Raw genomic sequence first — 26,054 nt, forward strand, 5'->3', positions numbered from 1 at the left:
ACCTTTTCCAACAACAGTTAACTGTGAAAGGGATCCAGGAGTCCTAATGGACAACCACTTAAGTCCGAACTAGCAGTGTGCTGCAGCTGCAGAAAAAGCCAACACACTCCTAGTCGGCATCACCAGCGGGATAATATCAAAAATCACATGAGGTGTTAGTAATGAATTACCGCTGCACTGGAAATACTGCGTCCAGTTTTGGTTACCGTGATACGGGAAAAAAAAGGTGTTGAGACGCTAGAAAGAGTCCAGAGAAGAGCAACAAAAGTATTTAGGGGACAGGAGGCGAAAACATAGGATGAGCGGTTGCAAGAACTGGATATGTCTGACACAGAGGACTAAGGGTGACATGAGAGCAATATTTCAGTGTTTGAGGGACTGACACATTAAGAGGGGGTCAACTATTCTCCAAAGTGCCTGAGAGCAGTAAAAGAAGTAACAGAGGGAGACTCATCAAAACCAAATCCTTCCTAGAATTGAGAGGGTCCCTGTGGGTGAATCCAATCAATCAGTGGAACAGCTTTGCCTCCAGGAATTGTGGGAGCTCCAACAATGGGATTTTCTAAAGAGGAGACTGCACAGCTGTTTGTCCAGAACCGTATCGGGTCTCCTGCTTGGAGAGGTGGTCCTTCCAACTCCCATTCCGTAATTCTGTCCGAACTTCAGGATCCTTTAAGACTCCGCACGTAGCGAAACTTCACGTGCTAAATAGTTTCACATTGCATGTAATCAGTGGAAACATCTGGCAGATGCCTGAGGCAGAGACAGGACAAGCCTGTTTTTCGACCTCCGAGGACGAGACGGTGGCCAGATAGGCAGCATCCGCGATTAGAAAGCCAACACAAGAGCGGCATCTGTCGGAGCTAAAAGGAACTGAAACCGTCGAGTACTGTGTTGCTAGACAGGATGGGGGGGGAGAGGGGACGCGCAGAGGAACTTCCTCTTCCGGATCACTCATGGGAGGAAGGTGGCGTGCAGAGTGTTATTTGTGCTCTTCCAAGGATCAAAGCATCAGCTGGAAGGTGAGTTGAGGACGAGTCGGAGGAGAGTCCGGGGGAAAGTTGGCCTGTTTGGTTCGGGTGCTGCCAACCGTTGAACATTTATGATGGTCGGAGCATCCCACCATCATGATCCCCATTTGTGACCCTCCCATCTAGTTTCTCATAGGCAAAATCAGTGGGGGATACTGGCAAGAAGTCGTAGCCATGTGAAATTGCCTTTAACAACCCACAGAGATTCGCCTAACAACTGCAAAGGGACAAATGTAAGTTGGGACTGTCAGGTGACATCATGCTTCCTGATCAGGCTGCTTAGTGACACAAATGCCGGTCCCAAGCGTGAGGACTACTTGAATGGGGATGTCACCAGAGGGATTGTGGACAGCAGGACAGTATTTTCTGCCCTTATTTGGAGCTGAGGACTTCCATGGGTAGAACTGGTGCTTCAAATCTTTTAGGCATCATTTCATTGGTTCACCTACAAAAGGGTGAACGACAAAACCATGCCCGACTAAACCACGGTGACAAAACCGCGTATGCTAAAGCGCTCCGATGAATGAGCGCTGAATTGCGCCAACAACAGCGCGGCGACAGAAGCGAGCTGTAAAACTAAACCTAATCCTAAACGTAACCCTAACCCTAAACGTAACGCTAACCCTAAACCTAACCCTAAACCTAACCCTTACCTTAAGTTAAATCGGCTTTCTGTCTCCGCGTTGTTCTCTCCGCGCTGTTGTCGGTGCGTTGTTGATGTCGCGGCTTTAGCGACGCGGTTAAGTCGGGTGTGGATTTGTCGTTCGCCCTTTTGTCGGGTCACACATTTCATTAGTTAAAGCCCCCACATCTCTAAAGTTAGCTCAGAAGGCTTGACTATTTTGGGACATTTTTCAGGCTAAAAACATGGATTTTTCCACATATATACCTTTGTAGATCTGTGTAGAGCTGTAGATTTCCCCTCTGTATGCTTATAGGTAAATAATTATCTATAATTATACAATTATAGATATTATAAAATATCCACAGCACTTCCAGATATGTAGTCATGTGAAAAACAAAAGTCCACCCTCTTTGAGTTATATGGTTTTACATACAAAAATACAATAAAAATCATCCGGTCCTTAGAGGTAAATACAACCTCAGATGAACATATGACATATTACATCATGTCACCATTTATTCTACAAAAGGAAAGCCAAAATAGAGGAAACGTGTGAAAACCTAACACTTTCTGATGTGATGTAAGGTTTCCTACCTAAGCAGGGGCGTTGCACTTGAAGACCTCCAAGGTCCCTTCCAACTTCTATTCTATTCTATTCTATTCTCACCTTTAGCAGCAGTAACTTTTCAGTAATTGTTTTCTGTATGACTTCATCAGTTTCTTGCATTGTTGTGGAGGGATTTTTGCCCACCCTTTACAACATCGCTTCAGTTCATTGAGGTTTGTGGGCATTTGTTTATGCGCAGATCTCTTGAGATCCCACTACAGCATTTCAATCAGATTGAGGTCTGGACTTTGACTGCCATTGCCACACCTTGATTCTTTCCTTTTTCAGCCATTCTGTTGTGGATTTGCTCTTGAGCTTGCAATCACTGTTCTGTTGCATAACCCGATGTTGGCCAAGCTTTAGCTGTTGTTTAGCTGTTGGACAGATGGCCTCACATTTGGCTCTAGAATACTTTAGTATACAGAAGAGTTTATAGTCAACCAGAAAACTCCAACTTCAGCTTTTATAGATGTAGTCACACTTGCTGATGATAATTTATCAAGAGCACTTGATTAGCAGCATTTGGCTGCTACTTCGCCTTTTCATACCTATGGAAGAAGTAAGAATGTCCTTTGTTTTTCACGTTTTGAAAACGTGAAAAACAAACGCTTCTCCATTTTGGCTTTCTTTTTGTAAACGAAAAATGATGACAGGTGTAATTTGCTGTTCATTTGAGGTTACATTTACCCATTTTTAAGAACTGCTAAGGACCAGGTGATTTTTCCTATGTGATGATATGTAAAATCATAGAACTCAAAAAGGGTGTTCCTTTTTTTTCACCTGACCATATTTGATGATAACCCTTTACAGGGCTCAGAATTTGTGACTAATCCAAGTCAACAAGTGAATTTAATGATTGAATGAATATTTGAATTTGGATCTTGGTAGTCAAATGAATCATAATTAATGTAAGAGGTTAATCTAGCATTGTGGCATTTTTACTTTTCATTCATACTTTTTCTTTTTTCACACATTTTGCAACTGTTTATAAAGTTACATTTTTTTTTAAACTTATAGACAAAGAGGATGGCTATAACAGCACTCCGGATGACTGAGAATAATAAGCAACATTGAAAAGGAAAGCAAATCAAGCCAGAAATCAAAGTATTTTCCATTTCCCACTGATTAGGGGCAAAAGGCAGTTCCTCTTCCTCCCCACTGACTGGCTGCAGCTGCATGCTTTCCCCAAGCAAAGCCTCAGGACTCCTGCTGCAGCTGTGCTTCAGCCAAATCCTTCTCAGACAACTGACTGGAGCTATTGATCAATTCCCCTCCAGATGTGGCCGGGACTGGTTCATCTTCCTCTGAACTGACATCTGAAGAGTGATCTGGGAAAGCATCTGAAGGAGTCATCACAGGCAGACAGTAATACAGGCCTTGAACTGGGAGTAAGAAAACAGTAGCTGTCATCAAAGCAAAACTAAACAGGGGATCACACCTCAATAATATCCGTGGTGGAAAAGCTCCATAGTCCTCTGTTGTGGGGAAAGCACAGATTGCAAATCACAACTGATTATGCATAAGACGATCCACACTGGAAAAAAGCCATATTAATGCTACAAATGTGACAAAAGCTTTTGTCAGAATAGTTCTCTTGTGGTTCATAGAAAGACCCATAGAGGACAGATGCCCTACAACTGCTCTCAATGTGGTAAATGCTTTCGCAAGCATGGCAATCTGGTGATACATCAGAGGACTCACACCAGGGAGAAACCATGTGAGTGTCCAGTTTGTAGAAAAGGTTTCCTTACAAATTCCCACCTGGTGAGACACCAGAGGACTCACACAGGAGAGAAACCATTTGAGTGCCCTCAGTGTGGGAAAAGTTTCAGTCAGAATTCCAACCTGGTGAACCACCAGAGGACTCACACAGGAGACAAACCCTTTCAATGTCCTGATTGTGCGAAACGTTTCAGTCAGAATTCCAACCTAGTGATACACCAGCGGATTCACACAGGAGAGAAACCTTTTGAGTGTTCAGTTTGTGGGAAAAGTTTCATTGCAAACTCCCACCTGCTGAAACATCAGAAGACTCACACAGGAGAGAAACCATATGAGTGTCCACAGTGTGGGAAAAGTTTCAGTCAGAATTCCAACCTGGTGAACCACCAGAGGACTCACACAGGAGAGAAACACTTTGAATGTCTTGATTGTGGGAAAAGTTTTGGTTACCATTCTAATCTTGTGATACACCAGAGGACTCATACTGGAGAGAAACCCTTTGAATGTCCTGATTGTGGGAAACGTTTCAGTCAGAATTCTGACCTGGTAAACCACCAGAGAATTCACACTGGAGAGAAACCTTATGAGTGTCCAGTTTGTGGAAGAAGTTTCATTTCAAATTCCCACCTGGTGAAACACCAGAGGACTCACACAGGAGAGAAACCCTTTGAATGTCTTGATTGTGGGAAAAGTTTTGGTTACCATTCTAATCTTGTGATGCACCAGAGGATTCACACAGGAGAGAAACCCTTTGAATGTCCTGATTGTGGGAAAAGTTTCAGAAAGAATTCTGACCTGGTGAACCACCAGAGGACTCACACAGGAGAGAAACCTTATGAGTGTCCAATTTGTGGAAGAAGTTTCATTTCAAATTCCGACCTGGTGAAACACCAGAGGACTCACACAGGAGAGAAACCATATGAGTGTCCACAGTGTGGGAAAAGTTTCAGTCAGAATTCCAACCTAGTGAACCACCAGAGGACTCACACAGGAGAGAAACCCTTTGAATGTCTTGATTGTGGGAAAAGGTTCAGTTACCATTCTAATCTTGTGATACATCAAAGGACTCATACTGGAGAGAAACCCTTTGAGTGTCCTGATTGTGGGAAATGTTTCAGTCTCAATTCCAGTCTAGTAATACACCAGAGGACACACACTGGAGAGAAACCTTTTGAATGTCCTGACTGTGGGAAATGTTTCATTCAGTATTCCAACCTGGTGATACATCAAAGGTCTCACACCGGAGAGAAGCCCTTTGAATGTCCTGAATGTGGGAAAAGTTTCAGTCAGAATTCACACTTGGTGAAACACCAGAGGACTCACACAGGAGAGAAACCGTATGAATGTCCAGAGTGTAAGAAAAGTTTCAGTTACTCTTCTGTCCTTGTGAAACACCGGAGGACACATACAGGAGAGAAACTATAAAAGGATCCAGATTGTGGGAATGATTTTCATATCAGGCCTAACATTGTAAGCTATGTACCTTTATACACAAGGGAGAAATTTCAAATGTCCTTCTATAGGGTTTCTGAAGTAAATCACCTCTTATTCAGGGGTGAGTTCCTGCCAGTTCTAACCTCTTCTTTAGAACAGGTTCCACAAATCTACCGTGCCATTTAGAACCGGTTCCAGCTCCCTCCCCCTGCCCGTCTGTACCACGCTTGCCCTGCCTGTCGCTTACTGATTGGCTGCCCTGCCCACCTCTAAGAGTCCTATCTAAACCTTAAACTCTTAAAGCTGTCAAGTTTGAACATCCTGAGATTTTTTTTCCCAAAGGGTTAGGGGTGCAAGGATCTTGTAACTTGACAGCTTCAAGATTTGCATGCTTCAAATGCCAGAGTTTCTGAGCCAACATTTTGGTTGCTAAGCAAGAGCATTGTTAAGTGAGTTTCACCACATTTTACAAGTTGGCCACGCCCACCCAGTGACATTTATCAAGCCACTCCCACTCGGTCACATGGCTGGCAAGCCTCTCCCACCCAGTCACATGGCCGGCTAGCCATTCCCACAAAGCAAGCCACACCTACAGAAGAGGTTTAAAAAAAAAAAAGAAACCCAGCACTGCTCTTATTGCACACATGAGGCAAAAGTTGATGAGTTTAGAGAAGGCTTGAATTTCATTTCTTTTTTTTAAATATATTTTATTATTTACATATAAGTATATCGAACACAGTGTGACTGTCCTGGTGTTTCATCCGCCATAGAAACTAAAGTGTTATCACATTTCTGGATTACCTTGTGGTGAAATATATAATTATATCCCTCGGAAGCTGTCGCTGTTTTGCTACACACGAGTTCTGGCGGTAAATTTTTTGAATCTGCCAATCAAAGTTAAGTCCCGGACTTCCCACCGAACGGCTAAGAGCCTCAAAGAAGATCTGTTTCAAATTCTCCTGTTCCTTTTCACGCAGTCCTCTAACTCTTATTGCAAACGCAGTCTTATTATAATTTATCATGACAAGTTGTTTTTGAGCATTTTCAATTTCCTGTTGTAACGTTTGGATTTTGGATGTCAAATTAGAGTTGGTTTCTTCCAAAAGTTCCAATTTATCCTCCATTCCGGCAATATAGTCTGTCATAACTGTCATAATTCCGATCATATCCTCCCCTGTTTGAGCAATTTTAGCATCAAATTTATCATATAAATCCGATATAAGTTGATTGATTTCCTGTCTGAAATTATTAAGGACTTTGAAAAGAAATTCTTGCGTTAACAAATCTCCAGTAGAGGGCGGAGGAGGCAAGGGCAGCGACTTTATAGCAATTTCTTGAGATGTGTTATTAAGGAAGCGCTTCTGCTTCGATTTGGGAGCCATTCCAAAAAAATAAAAAAAATAAAAAAACGAGCAATCAAACAAGCCAACAGTCAAAGTCTCTGCTCCCCTCAGTTTTAAATGGGATACTATTTGTAATCTTTGCCAAGGCACAAGGCAAGGCTGCCCGATATCTCCACTTTTGTTTATTCTAACATTGTAAGGTGGAAAATGGTAGGCTGTTAAAAGCTAACTACCTGTTTCTGCTTATCAGCAGATGTTTCTGGGTATTTCCTTTTGTGAAATTACTGCAAAGAGGCTTTTGGGTGGTGTTTTTTGTACGTCGATTATGGAATTTCCACATTCAGCCTTCTACCGTGGTGTCCTTGGGATTTTGAGCCCCAAATTCCCTAGCCAGCATACAAGTAGTTCTTGAGATACAACTGCAATGGGGCCTTCCAGTGCCGGTTGAGATCCTGCTTTGCTTAATTAACCCCACCCCCTGCTCTTACCGATGTAGTTATATGAATGGGTGAGTTATGAAGTGGAACAGTGGATACGTCAGTGTGGGGAAACCCTTGGAGGAGGGACGCAGGGCCAGGCTTGCCGTCCAAAGGCCTCCTGTACAGCAAGCCTTGGGTCCTTCCCTGACAGATTCCCTTTAGGCCTATTATTCCCACACAGTGTACCACAGGCTTTCCCAAATAGGACTCTCCAGGCCCCACCCACTGGGTCCCTACAGGCTTTTTTCTCTCCTCCTGGGTCCCTGCAGTCCTTAGCCCGGACCCCCCCCCCCAGGCCTCACACTCTCCTCCTCTGTTTCTTTTAATTTATTGACATTTGACATTTGTAGGCCGCCCTTTTCCCTGAGGGGACTCAGGGCGGCTCACATAAATCAGGGAAGGGGAAATGTAGACAATAACAAAGACACATATAATAAAAGCAATAGCCAACATGCATTCATCATTCGGGAGGGGCAACTATCTTCATCCCCAGGCCTGACGGGCTAGCCAGTTCTTCAAGGCTGTGCGGAAGGCCTGGACGGTGGTGAGGGTACGAATCTCCACGGGGAGCTCGTTCCAAAGGGTCGGGGCAACTACTGAGAAGGCCCTCCTCCTTTAAAGACCTCTGATTCTCATGTTGGGAAAGGAAGGCATCTCTGGGCCTCATGCCTCTGTCCTGGAAGCAACCGTTATTTTCAGTGTCCCTATGATTCATCCCTGGGCCACAGAGTGTACTTCTGGAAGCAGTTGCCATTTTGCCACACCAGCTTCAGGGCCAAAATGGCGGCTGCTTCTGGGACATATCATAATATAATATAATAACTGGCTGACCAACCGCACTCAACGTGTAGCCCTCAATGGAACTGCATCTACATGGAGGGAAGTATGCAGTGGAGTGCCCCAAGGCTCTGTTTTAGACCCAGTACTCTTCAATATCTTCATCAATGACTTGGATGAGGGAATAAATGGGGAACTCATCAAATTTGCAGATAACACCAAGCTGGCAGGAATAGCAACACTCCAGAAGATAGGCTTGAGACACAGAAGGATCTTGACAAACCTGAACATTGGGCACTATCTAATAAAATGAAATTCAATGGTGAAAAGGGTAAGGTTCTACATTTAGGCAACAAAAACAAAATGCATAGGTGCAGTATAGCTGGTACGTTCCTCAACAGTAGTAACTGAAAGGGATCTTGGAGTCCTAGTGGACAACCATTTAAATATGAGCCAACAGTGTGCAGCAGCTGCCAAAAACCCAACACAGTTCTAGGCTGCATAAACAGGGATAGAACCAAGATCACGTGAAGTGTTAATACCACTTTATAATGCATTGGGAGGGCCACACTTGGAATACTGCATTCAGTTTCGGTTGCCATGATGTAGAAAAGATGTGGAGACTCTACAAAGAGTGCAGAGAAGAGCAACAAAGGTGATTAGGGGACTAGAGACTAAAACATATGAAGAACGGTTGCAGGAACTGGGTATGTCTAGTTTAATAGAAGGACTAGGGGAGACATGATAACTTTTGTCAGAATAGTTCTCTAGTCGTTCATAGAAAGACCCATAGAGGACAGATGCCCTACAACTGCTCTCAATGTGGTAAATGCTTTCGCAAGCATGGCAATCTGGTGATACATCAGAGGACTCACACCAGGGAGAAACCATGTGAGTGTCCAGTTTGTGGAAAAAGATTCATTGCAAATTCCCACCTGGTGATACATCAGAGGACTCACACAGGAGACAAACCCTTTAAATGTACCGATTGTGGGAAACGTTTTGGTTACAATTTCACTTTGGTGAGACACCAGAGAACTCACTCAGGAGAGAAGCCCTTTGAATGTCCTGATTGTGCGAAATGTTTCAGTCAGAATTCCTACCTGGTGAGACACCAGAGGACTCACACAGGAGAGAAACCATATGAGTGTCCACAGTGTGGGAAAAGTTTCGGTCAGAATTCCAACCTGGTGAACCACCAGAGGACTCACACAGGAGAGAAACCTTATGAGTGTCCAGTTTGTGGAAGAAGTTTCATTTCAAATTCCCACCTGGTGAAACACCAGGGGACTCACACAGGAGAGAAACCATATGAGTGTCCTGATTGTGGGAAACGTTTCCTTACAAATTTCCAGCTGGTGATCCACCAGAGGACTCACACAGGAGAGAAACCATATGAGTGTCCACAGTGTGGGAAAAGTTTCAGTCAGAATTCCACCCTGGTGAACCACCAAAGGACTCACACAGGAGAGAAACCCTTTGAATGTCTTGATTGTGGGAAAAGTTTTGGGGTCCATTGTAATCTTTTGATGCACCAGATGATTCACACAGGAGAGAAACCATTTGAATGTCCTGCTTGTGGGAAAAGTTTCAGAAAGAATTCTGACCTGGTGATCCACCAGAGGACTCACACAGGAGAGAAACCTTATGAGTGTCCAGTTTGTGGAAGAAGTTTCATTTCAAATTCCGACCTGGTGAAACACCAGAGGACTCACACAGGAGAGAAACCTTACGAGTGTCCAGTTTGTGGAAGAAGTTTCAGAAGGAATTCTGACTTGGTGAGACACCAGAGGACTCACACAGGAGAGAAACCATATGAGTGTCCAGTTTGTGGAAGAAGTTTCATTTCAAATTCCCACCTGGTGAAACACCAGAGGACTCACACAGGAGAGAAACCTTACGAGTGTCCACTTTGTGGAAGAAGTTTCATTTCAAATTCCGATCTGGTGAAACACCAGAGGACTCACACAGGAGAGAAACCTTACGGGTGTCCAGTTTGTGGAAGAAGTTTCATTTCAAATTCCGACCTGGTGAAACACCAGAGGACTCACACAGGAGAGAAACCTTATGAGTGTCCAGTTTGTGGAAGAAGTTTCATTTCAAATTCCGACCTTGTGAGACACCAGAGGACTCACACAGGAGATAAACCATATGAGTGTCCACAGTGTGGGAAAGGTTTCAGTCAGAATTCCCACCTGGTGAACCACCAGAGGACTCACACAGGAGAGAAACACTTTGAATGTCTTGATTGTGGGAAAAGTTTTGGTTACCATTCTAATCTTGTGATACACCAGAGGACTCATACTGGAGAGAAACCCTTTGAATGTCCTGATTGTGGGAAATGTTTCAGTCTCAATTCCAGTCTAATAATACACCAGAGGACACACACTGGAGAGAAACCTTATGAGTGTCCACAGTGTGGGAAAAGTTTCAGTAAGAATTCCCACCTGGTGAGCCACCAGAGGACTCACACATGAGAGAAACCCTTTGAATGTCTTGATTGTGGGAAAAGTTTTGGTTACCATTCTAATCTTGTGATGCACCAGAGGATTCACACCGGAGAGAAGCCCTTTGAATGTCCTGAATGTGGGAAATGTTTCATTCAGTATTCCAACCTGGTGATACATCAAAGGTCTCACACCGGAGAGAAGCCCTTTGAATGTCCTGAATGTGGGAAAAGTTTCATTCAGAATTCACACTTGGTGAGACACCAGAGGACTCACACAGGAGAGAAACGATATGAATGCCCAGAGTGTAAGGAAAGTTTCACTTCTGTGCTTGTGAAACACCGGAGGACACATACAGGAGAGAAACTATAAAAGGATCCAGATTATGGGAATGATTTGGATATCAGGCCTAACATTATAAGCCATGTACCTTTATACACAAGGGAAAAATTTCAAATCTCCGTCTATAGTGTTTCAGAAGTAAGTCACCTCTTATTCAGGGGTGAGTTCCTGCCATTTCTAACCTCTTCTATAGAACAGGTTCCACAAATCTACCGTGCCGTTTGGAACCGGTTCCAGCTCCCTCCCCCTGCCTGTCTGCACCACGCTTGTCCTGCCCGTCTCTCACTGAATGGCTGCCCCGCCCGCCTCTAACAGTCCTATCTAAACCTTAAAGTCTTAAAGCTGTCAAGTTTGAACATCCCTGGGATTTTTTTCCCAAAGGGTTAGGGGTGCAAGGATCTTGTAACTTGACAGCTTTAAGACTTGCTTTACAACAAGAGATTATTAATAATCAAACACAACTTACAATGATAAATTATAATACAAAGGCGTTTGCAATAAGAGTTAGAGGACTGCCTGAAAAGAAAGGAGAAAATTTGAAACAGACTTTTGTAGAAGCTTTCAGCCAAGTGGTGGGAGGTCCAGGACTTAATTTTGATTGGAATATTCGAAAAATCTATCGCCAAAATTCGCATGTAGCAGAGCAACGACAGCTTCCAAGAGACATAATTATATATTTTTTCACAAGAGAATCCAGAAATGCGATCTCACAAAAGTTTCATAATAGCAAGCTTCGAATCGATGGACATGATTTGCTCGTTTTTAAAGATATCCCGCTTCAGATGTTGCGAGCAAGGAGAAGTTATATCTTTTTAACCCAAGAACTTAGAAATCGTCAAATAAAGTATAAATGGGAAGCTCCAGTTGGAATCACAGTTACATTTGAAAACCAAAGATTTCGTATTAATTCTGTTTCGGAAGCTCGGGACTTTTATTATAAAACTCTGAAGGCTGGGCTTCTTGACTCACTCGGAAACGCGGAAGGACAAGGCGAAGGAAAGACAAGCAGCAAGTCACTTGGCTACAAGAAGAAGGGAGTTGCTCTCCCCCCACTGGAGAGGCAGAAGAGCGGAAACTGAGGATTCAGTTATATTTTCAAAGCAGCGGGACACGTGGTTATAAGGCAGAGGGTTGCCTTTTCTTTCCGGAAGGGCGGAAGAGTAAAGAACATAGACCCAGCGACGTCTTTAAAATACTTTCTAAGCTTTTGGACTGATTAAAACTTTAGGATTTCTGCTTGGTATGAAATGTTAAAGCTGTGTACTGATACGGGACTTTTACAAGACTTATTTGAACTTCAATCCAAACTGCGCATGAAGTGTTTTCTGTGAGGAAAGAGGGGACTAAGATTTATTTGAATTGCGGTTTGGGATGAATGGAGTGTGGGGTAGAAAGGAAGGTGGAGCGGAATATTGATGAAGGGATCTTGGGATTGAACGAATTGGTATGAATTCTGGGCATATATTTTACGAATTTACATGTTTGAAATATAATATAAAAAGCTCAGGATTTTAAAGTGAAGAGCGAGATACTAATCTTATGCAATTTGGACTTGGGAGGAATGGAGACGTGAAACGAAGGATAGGAAGATGAGTAGTGAAAGTATGAAGATAAATTGATTTTTGTATAAACTAATATTTGAATACAAGGTTAAGAAAGGCTATCTGAAGATTCTACAGGAAGATGGGGGTAAATATCAAAGAAGTAAGGGACGAGGACAAAATATAAATGGAATGAATCACATTGTTTAAATTTTTAAGAATGATGGGAGGCTGAGCATAATGCAAAAGAGTTTTCAATTTCTTTTTTTATTTACTTTTTTGTTTTTGTTTTCTTTTTCGGAGTGTTCTTTTTATTTTATTTTCATTATTATTGTTAATAAGATATTTTGAAGATGATTGGTACTGAACTGTGCCGGGTGTGTGACCTGGGAAGCCGGAGGGGGTTAGGGAGGGGGGTTCATTGGGGGTGGGTGGGTGGGTGGAGATATAGCTTCAATATAAAACAAGAAGAATACACTTGTATACTGTTGTTCCTTATCTTTTCTTTTTATTTTTCTCTTTTTTTTTCTTATTGCTTTTTTCTTTTCTTTTTTCTTTTTGGTGTAAGGAATAGAGAAATGCACCATAGTGAGAAGTAGAGGAAAAGAGGAGGGAGAAGTAAGGAGGGAGGAAGAGGGGAAGGTAAGGAGGATGAGAGGGGAAGGAGGGTGAGGAAGGTGAGAAAGGAAGATAGGAGGGGAAAGGGAAGTAGGAGGGGTGATCGTTGGAGGGAGAAAGGAAAGTTGGAGGGGGAGAAGGGGTGTATGAAAGCCATAGGTTGGGTTTATGAGTTGTGTTTAGGTTGGGGTTTTTTTTCTTTTTCTTACTATTATATTATTGCAAACATCCAGTATATAAGTGAATGTATAAAATTGAAAATGAAAATGAATAAAACATTTAATTATGAAAAAAATAAAAATAAAAAAAAAAGACTTGCGTGCTTCAAATGCCAGAGTTTCTGAGCCAACATTTTGGTTGCTAACCAAGAGCATTGCTAAGTGAGTTTCAAATACTTTGAAATATATTGTGCATAGAAAGAATAGTTTGAAATGTTTTACTTCAATTTCTTCTGTGTGGATTCTTTTTTTAAATTGTCTTAGGCTATTTAAAAAAAGATTCTATCCAAAATACAAAATACCAGCTGCAGTTATTCACTTAAGAACTGTGGCAAGAAAGGTGGTATAATGGGCTTAGTGACCAAAGTTACAATGGCATTATAAAATGTGACTGATGACCATTTTTCACACTTAGTGACCATTTTCACACTTAGCAACCGTTGCAGCATTCTCATGGTCACGTGATCAAAATTTTCATGTTTGGCAACAGTTACAATTTACTTTTGTAAATTGTAGTTATGTTGAAACAAAAAATATTACAATACTATTTTTGCGTTATATGAAAAATTTTCTTGCTCTGTATAAAATTTTTAATCACCCCCCACCCCGGTCAAAGGTGTCCCTCTTTACCAATCTCAAAATCTAGTCACCTTACCTCTACACCAAGCCTTGGGTCCCACCCTGACAGAATCCCTTTAGGCCTATTATTTCCACACAGTGTACCCCAGGATTTCCCAAATAGGACTCTCCAGGCCCCACCCACTGGGTCCCCACAGGCTTTTTCCTCTCCTCCTGGGTCCCTGCAGTCCTTAGCCCGGACCCCCACCCTACCAGGCCTCACACTCTCCTCCTCTGTTTCTTTTAAAGACCTCTGATTCTCATGTTGGGAAAGGAAGGCATCTCTGGGCCTCACGCCTCTGTCCTGGAAGCAACGGTTATTTTCAGTGTCCCTATGATTCATCCAGTGGTAGGTTTCAAAAAAAAATTGAACCTACTCTGTGGATGTGGCCTCCTTTGTGGGAGTGGCTTGCCCGCCATGTGATTGGGTGGGAATGGCTTGCCAGCTCTCCCTCCCTTCCCCTCTCCCACTCTCCCTCCCTCTCTCTCTCTCTCTCTCAGCGTCAGGGCCAAAATGGCGGCTGCTTCTGGGACATAATATCATAATATAATATAATAACTGGCTGACCAACCGCACTCAACGTGTAGCCACAGATTAGGCCTCCTCCGAGTTCTATCAGCCAGTCAATGTCGACTGGCAACCACGCGGAGGAGAGCCTTCTCTGTGGCAGCTCCGACCCTATGGAACGAACTCCCCGTGGAGATTCGTACCCTCACCACCCTGCAGACCTTCCGCATAGCCCTTAAAACCTGGCTGTCCCGACAGGCCTGAGGCTAAAGACCTTAACCCTGCCCGAATAGTATGAATGTTGTGCTTTTAATGATGTATTGTCTTATATGTAACTTGGTTTGTCCTCCCCTCCCCCTGAACTGTGAGCCGCCCTGAGTCCCGCCAGGGAAAAGGGCGGCATACAAATAAAGTATCTTATCTTCTCTTATCTTATCTCAATGGAACTGCATCTACATGGAGGGAAGTATGCTGGAAGAAGGCGGGGCTTAGCAGTGAGAAGATGGAGTTTTAGGCTACTCCTGAAATTCCTCTATACCAAAGGATTTTTGGACTGGTTCTTTGAACTCTAGCTGTCCCGAAGACGACAGTGAAGGTGGGGAGGGACCCAGGACCCCAGAGATATTCGCAAATCTCTGGGGGAGGGTATTAACTCCCCGTGCCAATTCCTTTTTGGATTAGCTGCGTGCTAACTGAAACTGCAGGTCGCCCCTAAGAATGGAAGAAGTGATGTCATCTGGTAAGCTGATTTTATTATCCAAGAGAGATTGTTCGTGTTAAAAATTAAGCTAATTGAAAACCAAACAACAAGAAGATTAGCGGCGAATTAGCTTTTCTAATGGATTTATGACTGGTGGTTACTTTACCTCTTAAATGCTTCAAGAAACTCCGCGATACTCTCCCCCCTCTGAATCCCCCTAAGTGGATCGTAAAACTTATCTCCTACTAATTAGCCCGTCACGATTCGACATTTTTATTACTTTACTATCTAGCTCTGTTTACAACTAGATAAGATTGACAGCCGGTAAGAGACTAAAAAAAAAAAAAGTAAAAAGTGCCTCGAAGCCTGTGGGGAAAAAAAAGAGAGCTTTTATTTTAACTACGACACATCATGGCGTCCCAAGATACCTCTAAGACTTCATTTCAGACTCTTTTTCTCTGTGTGTAGAGGACTTTTTCATTCTTACCAAAGATTGGAAAGAAAACTGGATCAATTGATTCTAAAATATGAAGCTAAAACTGAGATCGTTGAATGCTTAAATGTTCCTGAAACACAAACGGAAAATGTGAGAAATGGTGTCTGGTCTACAGAGGAAGAGAAGAGGGGGGAAGCCATAAAGACGACTCATTTAAAGAGACAGTGTGCAGAAGGAATGGAGAATCCACCCTTGAGAATTAAAGTTAAATTGGGAAGCTTTATAAGCCTAGAACAACTTTATTATTTCATCACCGACATTCAGAATCCAAAGGTGCCGAAATTGTTTGGGCTTGCTTATGGAAACATTTGGTAAATTTATCCAACGAATGGCTATTGGACGGAGGAAACCTTGCTGTTGGAGGGACGCAGGCTGACAGATGGGACAATACAATTTAAAATTAGCTAGATCGGATTACTTTAATTTGTAATAGATATAGCTGAATAATGACTGATATGGATAGCAATATATATAATTTGGAACTGGCTGATAGATTGTTGAATACAATTGAAAACTAGTTAAACCTAATTGCCTTTCTGTGTAACAAATATTGTTGAATAATAATTGATATTGATAGCAATGTATATAATGTGGAGTTGATATGATAACTAACAATTGGATATGAGAAAATACCTTTAGATTACACATAAAGAGTATTAACTATAATAATTAGCACTATTAAAAAACTAAATAGAATCCATACAATCAAATGTTAATCAATACTGGGAAAATGTTATGATATATGATATAATTGAATATTATGGATGTTTAGCTAAAATAGAATCTAGATCGGATTACTTCAATTTGTAATAGTTATAGCTGAATAATGACTGATATAGATAGCAATATATATAATTTGGAATTGTTTGATAGATTGATGAATATAACTGAAAATTAGCTAAATCTAATTGCTTTTTTGTGTAACAGATATTGCTGAATAATAATTGATATTGATAGTAATGTTTATAATGTGGAGTTGATATGATAATTAACAATTGGATATGAGAAAATACCTTTAGGTTATACATAAAGAGTATTAACTATAATAATTAGCACTATTAAAAAACTAAATAAAATCCATATAATTAAATGTTAATCAATATTGGGAAAATGTTAGGATATATGATATAATTGAATATTATGGATGTTTAGTTAAAATAGAATATGAGGATTTGATGATAATAGAGGATTTTACAAATAAGTAAATGAACTGCCAGCATGTGTTATGGACTAATTCCTTAGCATAACTAAGGATTAAGGATGTTTAAATAATTATAATAATAATTAAAACCGGAGATATAATGATGTTGATATGGCAAATATTCGAGTTAAGATATTTGAATTAATAGGAGTCAATGGAAGAGAAGCACCAAAACATGTTGTAACCAGTTGATATACTTCTTATTTTTTCATAATAGACACCTGTGTTTTGTTTTGTTTTTCTGATTGTTGTTTTTGTCTTTTTCTGTATTATCTGTAATTGATTGATATATTAAGAAAGATGTTGTACCAATTTTAAACTAAAACTAAAAAAACATTTAATAAAAAAAAAAAAATACATGGAGGGAAGTATGCAGTGGAGTACCCCAAGGCTCTGTTTTACACCCAGTACTCTTCAACATCTTCATCAATCACTTGGATGAGGGAATAAATGGGAAACTCATCAAATTTGCAGATGACACCAAGCTGGCAGGAATAGCAACACTCCAGAAGATAGGCTTAAGACACAAGGATCTTGACAAACTTGAACTGTCACTATCTAATAAAATGAAATTCAATGGTGAAAAGAGTAAGGTTCTACATTTAGGCAACAAAAACGAAAAGCACAGGTACAGTGTAGGTGGTACCTTGCTCAACAGTAGTAACTGTGAAAGGGATCTTGGAGTACTAGTGGACAACCATTTAAATATGAGCCAGCAGTGTGCAGCAGCTGCCAAAAAAGCCAACAGTTCTAGGCTGCATAAACACAGGGATAGAATCAAGATCACGTGAAGTGTTAATACCACTTTATAATGCCTTGGTAAGGCCACACTTGGAATACTGCATTCAGGTTTGGTCACCACGATGTAGAAAAGATGTGGAGACTCTCAAAAGAGTGCAGAGAAGAGAAACAAAGATGATTAGGAGACTGGAGACTAAAACATGAACAGTTGCACGGAGTAGGTATGTCTAGTTTAATAGAAAGAAGGACTACGGGAGACATGATAGCAGTATTCCAATATCTCAGGGGTTGCCACAAAAAAGAAGGAGTCAAACTATTTTCCAAGGCACCTGAGGGTAGAACAAGAAGAAATGGGTGGAAACTAATCAAGGAGAGAAGCAACTTAGAACTGAGGAGAAATTTCCTGACAGTTAGAACAATTAATCAGTGGAACAACTTGCCTCCAAAAATTGTGAATGCCCCAACACTGGAAGTCTTTAAGAAGATGTTGGATAGCCATTTGTCTGAAAGGGTATAGGGTTTCCTGCCTACGAAGCAAGTTGGACTAGAAGACCTCCAAGGTCCCTTCCAACTCTGCTATTGTATTGTATTATATTATATTATATTGTATTGTATAATCATGGGGGACAAGGGAGAAACTGATTTTTTGTATCTTAACACTTTAGACCACATTAAGGAATTGTGGGTGCACTGAAAATGTTGGCTGGCTCCAGGAGATCTTCAACAGGTGGGAGAGGTGAAAGGTGTGTGGTTAGTAGGCCCAAGGCCTATGTAAAAAAGCAATGTAAAATTTCACATGTAAAGGCTGTTTCACCTTGCAGATCAATCTGATGGAGATGACCTAACTATTGAGTTGAGGAGAAAAGGGATCTTGGTTTTGATCACAGGGTTTCCAGCTTTATAATTGGCTCTTTAAAGAGCCAAGGTGGCGCAGTGGTTAAAATGCAGCACTGCAGGCTACTGCTAGATCAGCAGGTCAGCGGTTCAAATCTCACCGGCTCAGGGTTGACTCAGCCTTCCATCCTTCCGAGGTGGGTAAAATGAGGACCCAGATTGTTGGGGGCAATATGCTGACTCTCTGTAAACCGCTTAGAGAGGCCTGAAAGGCCTATGAAGCGGTATATAAGTCTACTGCTATTGCTATTATTAGCAACTCCTTTGTGCTCTTGATGATAGCAAGACTAAGATCCTGGCATATTTGTGGCATATTCCTGGTGGCAGCAATGTGAGGAAAGCAATATACAGTGGAAAATGCTTCATTTTTAAAAATACATTGTGTAAGAACCATCAATAACTTTTTACAAGGAAAAAATGAGTATTGTCAGGGTTGCTGTGATCATTATGGCAAGGCAAGACACAGTTGCCTCAAACTGTGCTTGAGCGTATAGGTTTATTGATAATACTGCAATAATAAAAATTGTGTGCACTCCGAAACGGCAGTAATGCCAGCAGCCACCCACCCCTGACCTGGGTATGTGTAATTTAATGCAGAGAATGGCTAAGAGATAGGAGTCTTTCACTAACTGAGGGTCTGACACAGAAAAGAGGGGTCGACCTATTCCCCAAAGTGTCTGGAAGTAGGACAAAAAGTAACATATTACATATTTTTTTAAAATCCTTCCTAGAATTGAGAGGGTCCCTGTGGGTGAATCCAATCAATCAGTGGAACAGCTTTTCCTCCAGGAATTGTGGGAGCTCCAACAATGGGATTTTCTAAAGAGGAGACTGCACAGCTGTTTGTCCAGAACTGTATCGGGTCTCCTGCTTGGAGAGGTGGTCCTTCCAACTCCCATTCCGTAATTCTGTCCGAACTTCACAAACCTTTAAGACTCCGCACGTAGCGAAACTTCACGTGCTAAATAGTTTCACATTGCATGTAATCAGTGGAAACATCTGGCAGATGCCTGAGGCAGAGACAGGACAAGCCTGTTTTTCGACCTCCGAGGACGAGACGGTGGCCAGATGGGCAGCATCCGCGATTAGAAAGCCAACACAAGAGCGGCATCTGTCGGAGCTAAAACTGAAACCATCGAGTACTGCGTTGCTAGACAGGATGGGGGGTGAGCGAGGAGACGCGCAGAGGAACTTCCTCTTCCGGATCACTCATGGGAGGAAGGTGGCGTGCAGAGTGTTATTTGTGCTCTTCCAAGGATCAAAGCATCAGCTGGAAGGTGAGTTGAGGACAAGTCGGAGGAGAGTCCGGGGGAAAGTTGGCCTGTTTGGTTCGGGTGCTGCCAACTGGTGAACATTTATGATGGTCGCAGCATCCCATCATCATGATCCCCATTTGTGACCCTCCCATCTAGTTTCTCATAGGCAAAGTCAGTGGGGGATACTGGCAAGAAGTCGTAGCCATGTGAAATTGCCTTTATCAACCCACAGAGATTCGCCTAACAACTGCAAAGGGACAGATGTAAGTTGGGACTGTCATGTGACATCATGCTTCCTGATCAGGCTGCTTAGTGACACAAATGCCAGTCCCAAGCGTGAGGACTACTTGAATGGGGATGTCACCAGAGGGATTGTGGACAGTAGGACAGTATTTTCTGCCCTTATTTGGAGCTGAGGACTTCCATGGGTATAACTGGTGCTTCAAATCTTGTGGAGGTTTTAGGCATCATTTCATTAGTTAAAGCCCCCACATCTCTAAAGTTGGCTCAGAAGGTTTGCCTTTAACCATCTTGGGACATTTTTCAGGCTAAAAACATGGATTTTTCCACGTATATACCTTTGTAGATCTGTGTAGAGCTGCAAATATCCCCTCTGTATGTTTATAGATATATAATTATCTATAATTATACAATTATAGATATTCTAAAATATCCCCAGCACTTCCACATATGTAGTCATGTGAAAAACAAAAGTACCCTCTTTGAGTTATATGGTTTTACATACCAAAATACAATAAAAATCGTCCGGTCCTTATAAATTCTTAAAAGTAGATAAATACAACCTCAGATGAACATATGACATATTACATGTCACCATTTATTCTGCAAAAGAAAAGCCAAAATAGAGGAAACATGTGTGACAACCTAAGACTTTATGATGTGGTGTAAGGTTTCCTACCTAAGCAGGGGCGTTGCACTTAGAGACCTCCAAGGTCCCTTCCAACTCCTATTCTATTCTATTCCATTCTATTCTATTCTCGCCTTTAGCAGCAGTAACTTTTCAGTAATTGTTTTCTGTATGACTTCATCAGTTTCTTGCTTGTTGTGGAGGGATTTTGGCCCTCCCTTTACAACGTCGCTTCAGTTCATTGAGGTTTGTGGGCATTTGTTTATGCGCAGATCTCTTGAAATCCCACTACAGCATTTCAATCAGATTGAGGTCTGGATTTTGACTGCCATTGCAACACCTTGATTCTTTCCTTTTTCAGCCATTCTGTTGTGGATTTGCTGGTGAGCTTGCAATCACTGTCCTGTTACATAACCCGATGTTGGCCAAGCTTTAGCTGTTGTTTAGCTGTTGGACGGATGGCCTCACATTTGGCTCTAGAATACTGTAGTATAGAGGAGAGTTTATAGTCAACCAGAAAACTCCTACAACTTTGGCTTTTATAGATGTAGTCACACTTGCTGATGATAATTTATCAAGAGCACTTGATTAGCAGCATTTGGCTGCTACCTCGCCTTTTCATACCTATGGAAGCAGTAAGAGTGTCCTTAGTTTTTTATAGTTTTTCACTTCTCCATTTTGGCTTTTTTTAACAAAAAGTTTTTTTAAAAAGATGATATGAGTCCAATAGGTTGTTCATTTGAGGTTATATTTACCCATTTTCAAGAACTGTGTCAGGCCTGCAGCCGGTTCCTTTTGGTTTTTTTGGCCTGCCACACTAATATTCTATTCTACTCTGCTGTTTCATTAGTAGGGAATTGGGATGGGGAATCGTAAGGAGTCGAATGTGATGTTGCCAAAATAAAATTCTTTTCTAGAATCCAAGGTCATCCTTTGTTTCTACACCTCTGGACCTGACCGGAACTGGATGGGTGGAACTGCCAGCATAGCAGTGGAAGATTGGACCATGTGATGGACTTGTGGGTGTGGGGGCAGGATCATGAACTTTCAGCTGGGTGGGGAAAACCCAGGAAGCTGAGATTTATGTCTTCCCAGATGTGCCAACACATCTCTTAATAAATTGGAACTTTGAGCAATACTTTGCCATGGACTCTGATTTAATTTTGGATGTTATTTGAAACCCTGACAAACTGCTAAGGACCAGATGATTTTTCCTATGTGATGATATGTAAAATCATAGAACTCGAAGAGGGTGTTCCTTGTTTTTCATCTGACTGTATTTGATGATAACCCTTTTCAGGGCTCAGAATTTGTGACTGACCCAAGTCAACAAGTGAATTTAATGATTGAATGAATATTTGAATTTGGATCTTGGTAGTCAAATGAATCATAATGAATGTCAGAGGTTATTCTAGCATTGTGGCATTTTTGCTTTTCATTCATACTTTTTCTTTTTTCACACATTTTGCAACCGTTTATAAAGTTACATTTTCTTTGAAAATTATAGACGAAGAGGATGGCTATAACAGCACTCCGGATGACTGAGAATAACAAGCAACATTGAAAAGGAAAGCAAATCAAGCCAGAAATCAAAGTATTTTCCATTTCCCACTGATTAGGGGCAAAAGGCAGTTCCTCTTCCTCCCCACTGACTGGCTGCAGCTGCATGCTTTCCGCAACCAAAGCCTCAGGATTCCTGCTGCAGCTGTGCTTCAGCCAAATCCTTGTCAGACAACTGACTGGAGCCATTGATCAACTCCCCTCCAGATGTTGGCCGGAGGTGATTCATCTTCCTTTCAACTGACATCTGAAGAGTGATCTGGGAAAGCATCTGAAGGAGTCCTCACAGGCAGATAGCAATACAGGCCTCGAATTGGGAGGAAGCAAACACCTGCAATCAAAGCAAAACTAAACGGGATCACACATATTTTTGACCTCCTCAATAATATCCGTGGTGGAAAAGCTCCATAGATGTGCCTGTTGTGGGGAAAGCACAGATTGCAAATCACAACTGATTATGCATAAGACGATCCACGCTGGAAAAAAGCCATATTAAGGCTACGAATGTGACAAAACCTTTTGTCAGAATAGTTCTCTTGTAGTTCATAGAAAGACCCATAGAGGACAGATGCCCTACTACTGCTCTCAATGTGGTAAATGCTTTCGCAAGCATGGCAATCTGGTGATACATCAGAGGACTCACACCAGGGAGAAACCATGTGAGTGTACAGTTTGTGGAAAAAGATTCATTGCAGATTCCCACCTGGTGAGACACCAGAGGACTCACACAGGAGAGAAACCATATGACTGTCCACAGTGTGGGAAAAGTTTCAGTCAGAATTCCAACCTGGTGAACCACCAGAGGACTCACACAGGAAACAAACCCTTTGAATGTCCTGATTGTGTGAAACGTTTCAGTCAGAATTCTGACCTGGTGAACCACCAGAGGACTCACAAAGGAGAGAAACCATTTGAGTGTCCTCAGTGTGGGAAAAGTTTCAGTCAGAATTCCAACCTGGTGAACCACCAGAGGACTCACACAGGAGAGAAACCCTTTGAATGTCTTGATTGTGGGAAAAGTTTTGGTTACCATTCTAATCTTGTGATGCACCAGAGGATTCACACAGGAGAGAAACCATTTGAATGTCTTGATTGTGGGAAAAGTTTCCTTGCAAATTCCCACCTGGTGAACCACCAGAGGACTCACACAGGAGAGAAACCATATGAGTGTCCCGACTGTGGGAAATGTTTCATTCAGTGTTCCAACCTGGTGATACATCAAAGGTCTCACACTGGAGAGAAGCCCTTTGAATGTCCTGATTGTGCAAAACGTTTCAGTCAGAATTCCTACCTGGTGAGACACCAGAGGACTCACACAGGAGAGAAACCATATGAGTGTCCACAGTGTGGGAAAAGTTTCAGTCAGAATTCCAACCTGGTGAACCACCAGAGGACTCACACAGGAAAGAAACCTTATGAGTGTCCAGTTTGTGGAAGAAGTTTCATTTCAAATTCCCACCTGGTGAAACACCAGAGGACTCACACAGGAGAGAAACCATATGAGTGTCCACAGTGTGGGAAAAGTTTCAGTCAGAATTCCAACCTGATGAATCACTAGAGCACTCACACAGGAGAGAAACCCTTTGAATGTCTTGATTGTGGGAAAAGTTTCATTCAGAATTCACACTTGGTGAGACACCAGAGGACTCACACTGGAGTTAAACCCTTTGAATGTCCTGACTGTGGGAAATGTTTCATTCAGTATTCCAACATGGTGATACATCAAAGGTCTCACACTGGAGAGAAGCCCTTTGAATGTCCTGAATGTGGGAAAGGTTTCAGTCTCAATTCCAGTCTAGTAATACACCAGAGGACTCACACTGGAGAGAAACCCTTTGAATGTCCCGACTGTGGGAAATGTTTCATTCAGTATTCCAACCTGGTGACACATCAAAGGACTCACACCGGAGAGAAGCCCTTTGAATGTCCTGAATGTGGGAAAACTTTCATTCAGAATTCACACTTGGTGAGACACCAGAGGACTCACACTGGAGAGAAACCCTTTGAATGTCCTGACTGTGGGAAATGTTTCATTCAGTATTCCAACCTGGTGATACATCAAAGGTCTCACACCGGAGAAAAGCCCTTTGAATGTCCTGAATGTGGGAAAAGTTTCATTCAGAATTCACACTTGGTGAGACACCAGAGGACTCACACAGGAGAGAAACCGTATGAATGCCCAGAGTGTAAGAAAAGTTTCAGTTACTCTTCTGTGCTTGTGAAACACCGGAGGACACATACAGGAGAGAAACTATGAAAGGATCCAGATTGTGGGAATGATTTCCATATCAGGCCTAACATTATAAGCCATGTACCTTTATACACAAGGGAGAAATTTCAAATGTCCGTCTATAGTGTTTCAGAAGTAAATCACCTCTTATTCAGGGGTTGGTTCCTGCCAGTTCTAACCTCTTCTATAGAACAGGTTCCACAAATCTACCGTGCCGTTTAGAACCGCTTCCAGCTCCCTCCACCTGCCCGTCTCCACCACGCTTGCCCCGCCCATCGCTCACTGATTGGCTGCCCCGCCCGCCTCTAAGAGTCCTATCTAAACCTTAAACTCTTAAAGCTGTCAAGTTTGAACATCCTGGGATTTTTTTCCCAAAGGGTTAGGGGTGCAAGGAACTTGTAACTTGACAGCTTTAAGACTTGCGTGCTTCAAATGCCAGAGTTTCTGAGCCAACATTTTGGTTGCTAAGCAAGAGCGTTGTTAAGTGAATTTCACCACATTTTACAAGTTGGCCACGCCCACCCAGTGACATTTACCAAGTCACTCCCACTCGGTCACATGGCTGACAAGCCTCTCCCACCCAGTCACATGGCCGGCAAGTCATTCCCACAAAGCAGGCCACACCTACAGAAGAGGTTCTAAACAAATTTGAAACCCCGCACTGCTCTTATTGCACACATGAGGCAAAAGTTGATGAGCTTAGAGAAGGCTTGAATTTCATTTCTATTTTTTAAAATATATTTTATTATTTACATATAAGTATATCGAACACAGTGTAACTGTCCTGGTGTTTCATCCGCCATAGAAACTAAAGTGAAAGACAAATAACATATATACTACTTAACCAATGCTCGTCTTCTAAAATTATTATTGATCAATGAATTCATTCTAATAGAAATATATACATATATTTCAGGTCTACTTAGTCTATTTTTTTCATGTTCTGACTTTCACTTCGTGTTTCCAGCCATTGATAAAATCTATTCCATGCGTCATAATCTGTCTCTCCTTCATTTTTTAAAATTCTAACGTTAGTTTTATCCATTTCTGTGCATGTTAATAACATCCTTATTATCTCCTTTTCTGAAGGGTTATTTTCCCTTTTCATTGCTGTGCATAGACCATTCTCGCTGCTCTTAGAACGTGAAGTATTAGGTAAATTGACTCTTTGCTATAGCCTTCTGTTATAATACATAATAGAAATAATTCTGGCTTGAATTCTATGCGTTGCCCAACTAATTTTTCTAGCCACATCTGAATTTATAATCAAAATCTTGTTTTTTTACAGGTCCACCACATGTGGTAGTATGTGCCTGGTGATTGTTTACATTTCCAACATTTTGGGAATATGTTGCTAAACATTTTAGCCAATCTTGCCCGGGGGGGGGGGGGGGCGAGATGCCACCCGTAGAACATTTTATAAAGATTCTCTTTGTATGGTGTGGCTAATGTCAATTTCCTATTTCTTTCCCAGAGTTTTTGCCAAGGCACAAGGCAAGGTTGCCCAATATCTCCGCTTTTGTTTATTCTAACATTGTAAGGTGGAAAATGGTAGGCTGTTAAAAGCTAACTAACTGTTTCTGCTTATCAGCAGATGTTTCTGGGTATTTCGTTTTGTGAAATTACTGCAAAGAGGCTTTTGGTGGTGTTTTTTGTACGTCGATTATGGAATTTCCACATTTCAGCCTTCTACCGTGGTGTCCTTGGATTTTGAGCCCCAAATTCCCTAGCCAGCATACAAGTAGTTCTTGAGATACAACTGCAATGGGGCCTTCCAGTGACGGTTGAGATCCTGCTT

The 26,054-nt window shown here is 41.9% G+C and overlaps 1 long non-coding RNA gene and 2 pseudogenes across 1 annotated transcript in view; 2 read left to right on the forward strand and 1 right to left on the reverse strand.

Moving 5' to 3' along the window:
• LOC116523822 overlaps positions 1–11,176 on the forward strand; it is a 42,711-nt pseudogene extending 31,535 nt beyond the window's left edge.
• LOC116523865 overlaps positions 3,285–26,054 on the reverse strand; it is a 34,054-nt gene continuing 11,284 nt past the window's right edge. The window contains exons 2-3 of the long non-coding RNA XR_004257167.1: positions 22,391–22,404; positions 3,285–3,701 (exon numbers count right to left, since the gene is read on the reverse strand). This is a non-coding gene — a long non-coding RNA (uncharacterized LOC116523865). The remainder of the gene's footprint in view (positions 3,702–22,390; positions 22,405–26,054) is intronic.
• Positions 22,392–24,319, forward strand: LOC116523836 (annotated as a pseudogene).

The sequence above is a fragment of the Thamnophis elegans genome, chromosome 2 (assembly GCF_009769535.1).
Source record: "Thamnophis elegans isolate rThaEle1 chromosome 2, rThaEle1.pri, whole genome shotgun sequence".
NCBI lineage: Eukaryota > Metazoa > Chordata > Lepidosauria > Squamata > Colubridae > Thamnophis > Thamnophis elegans.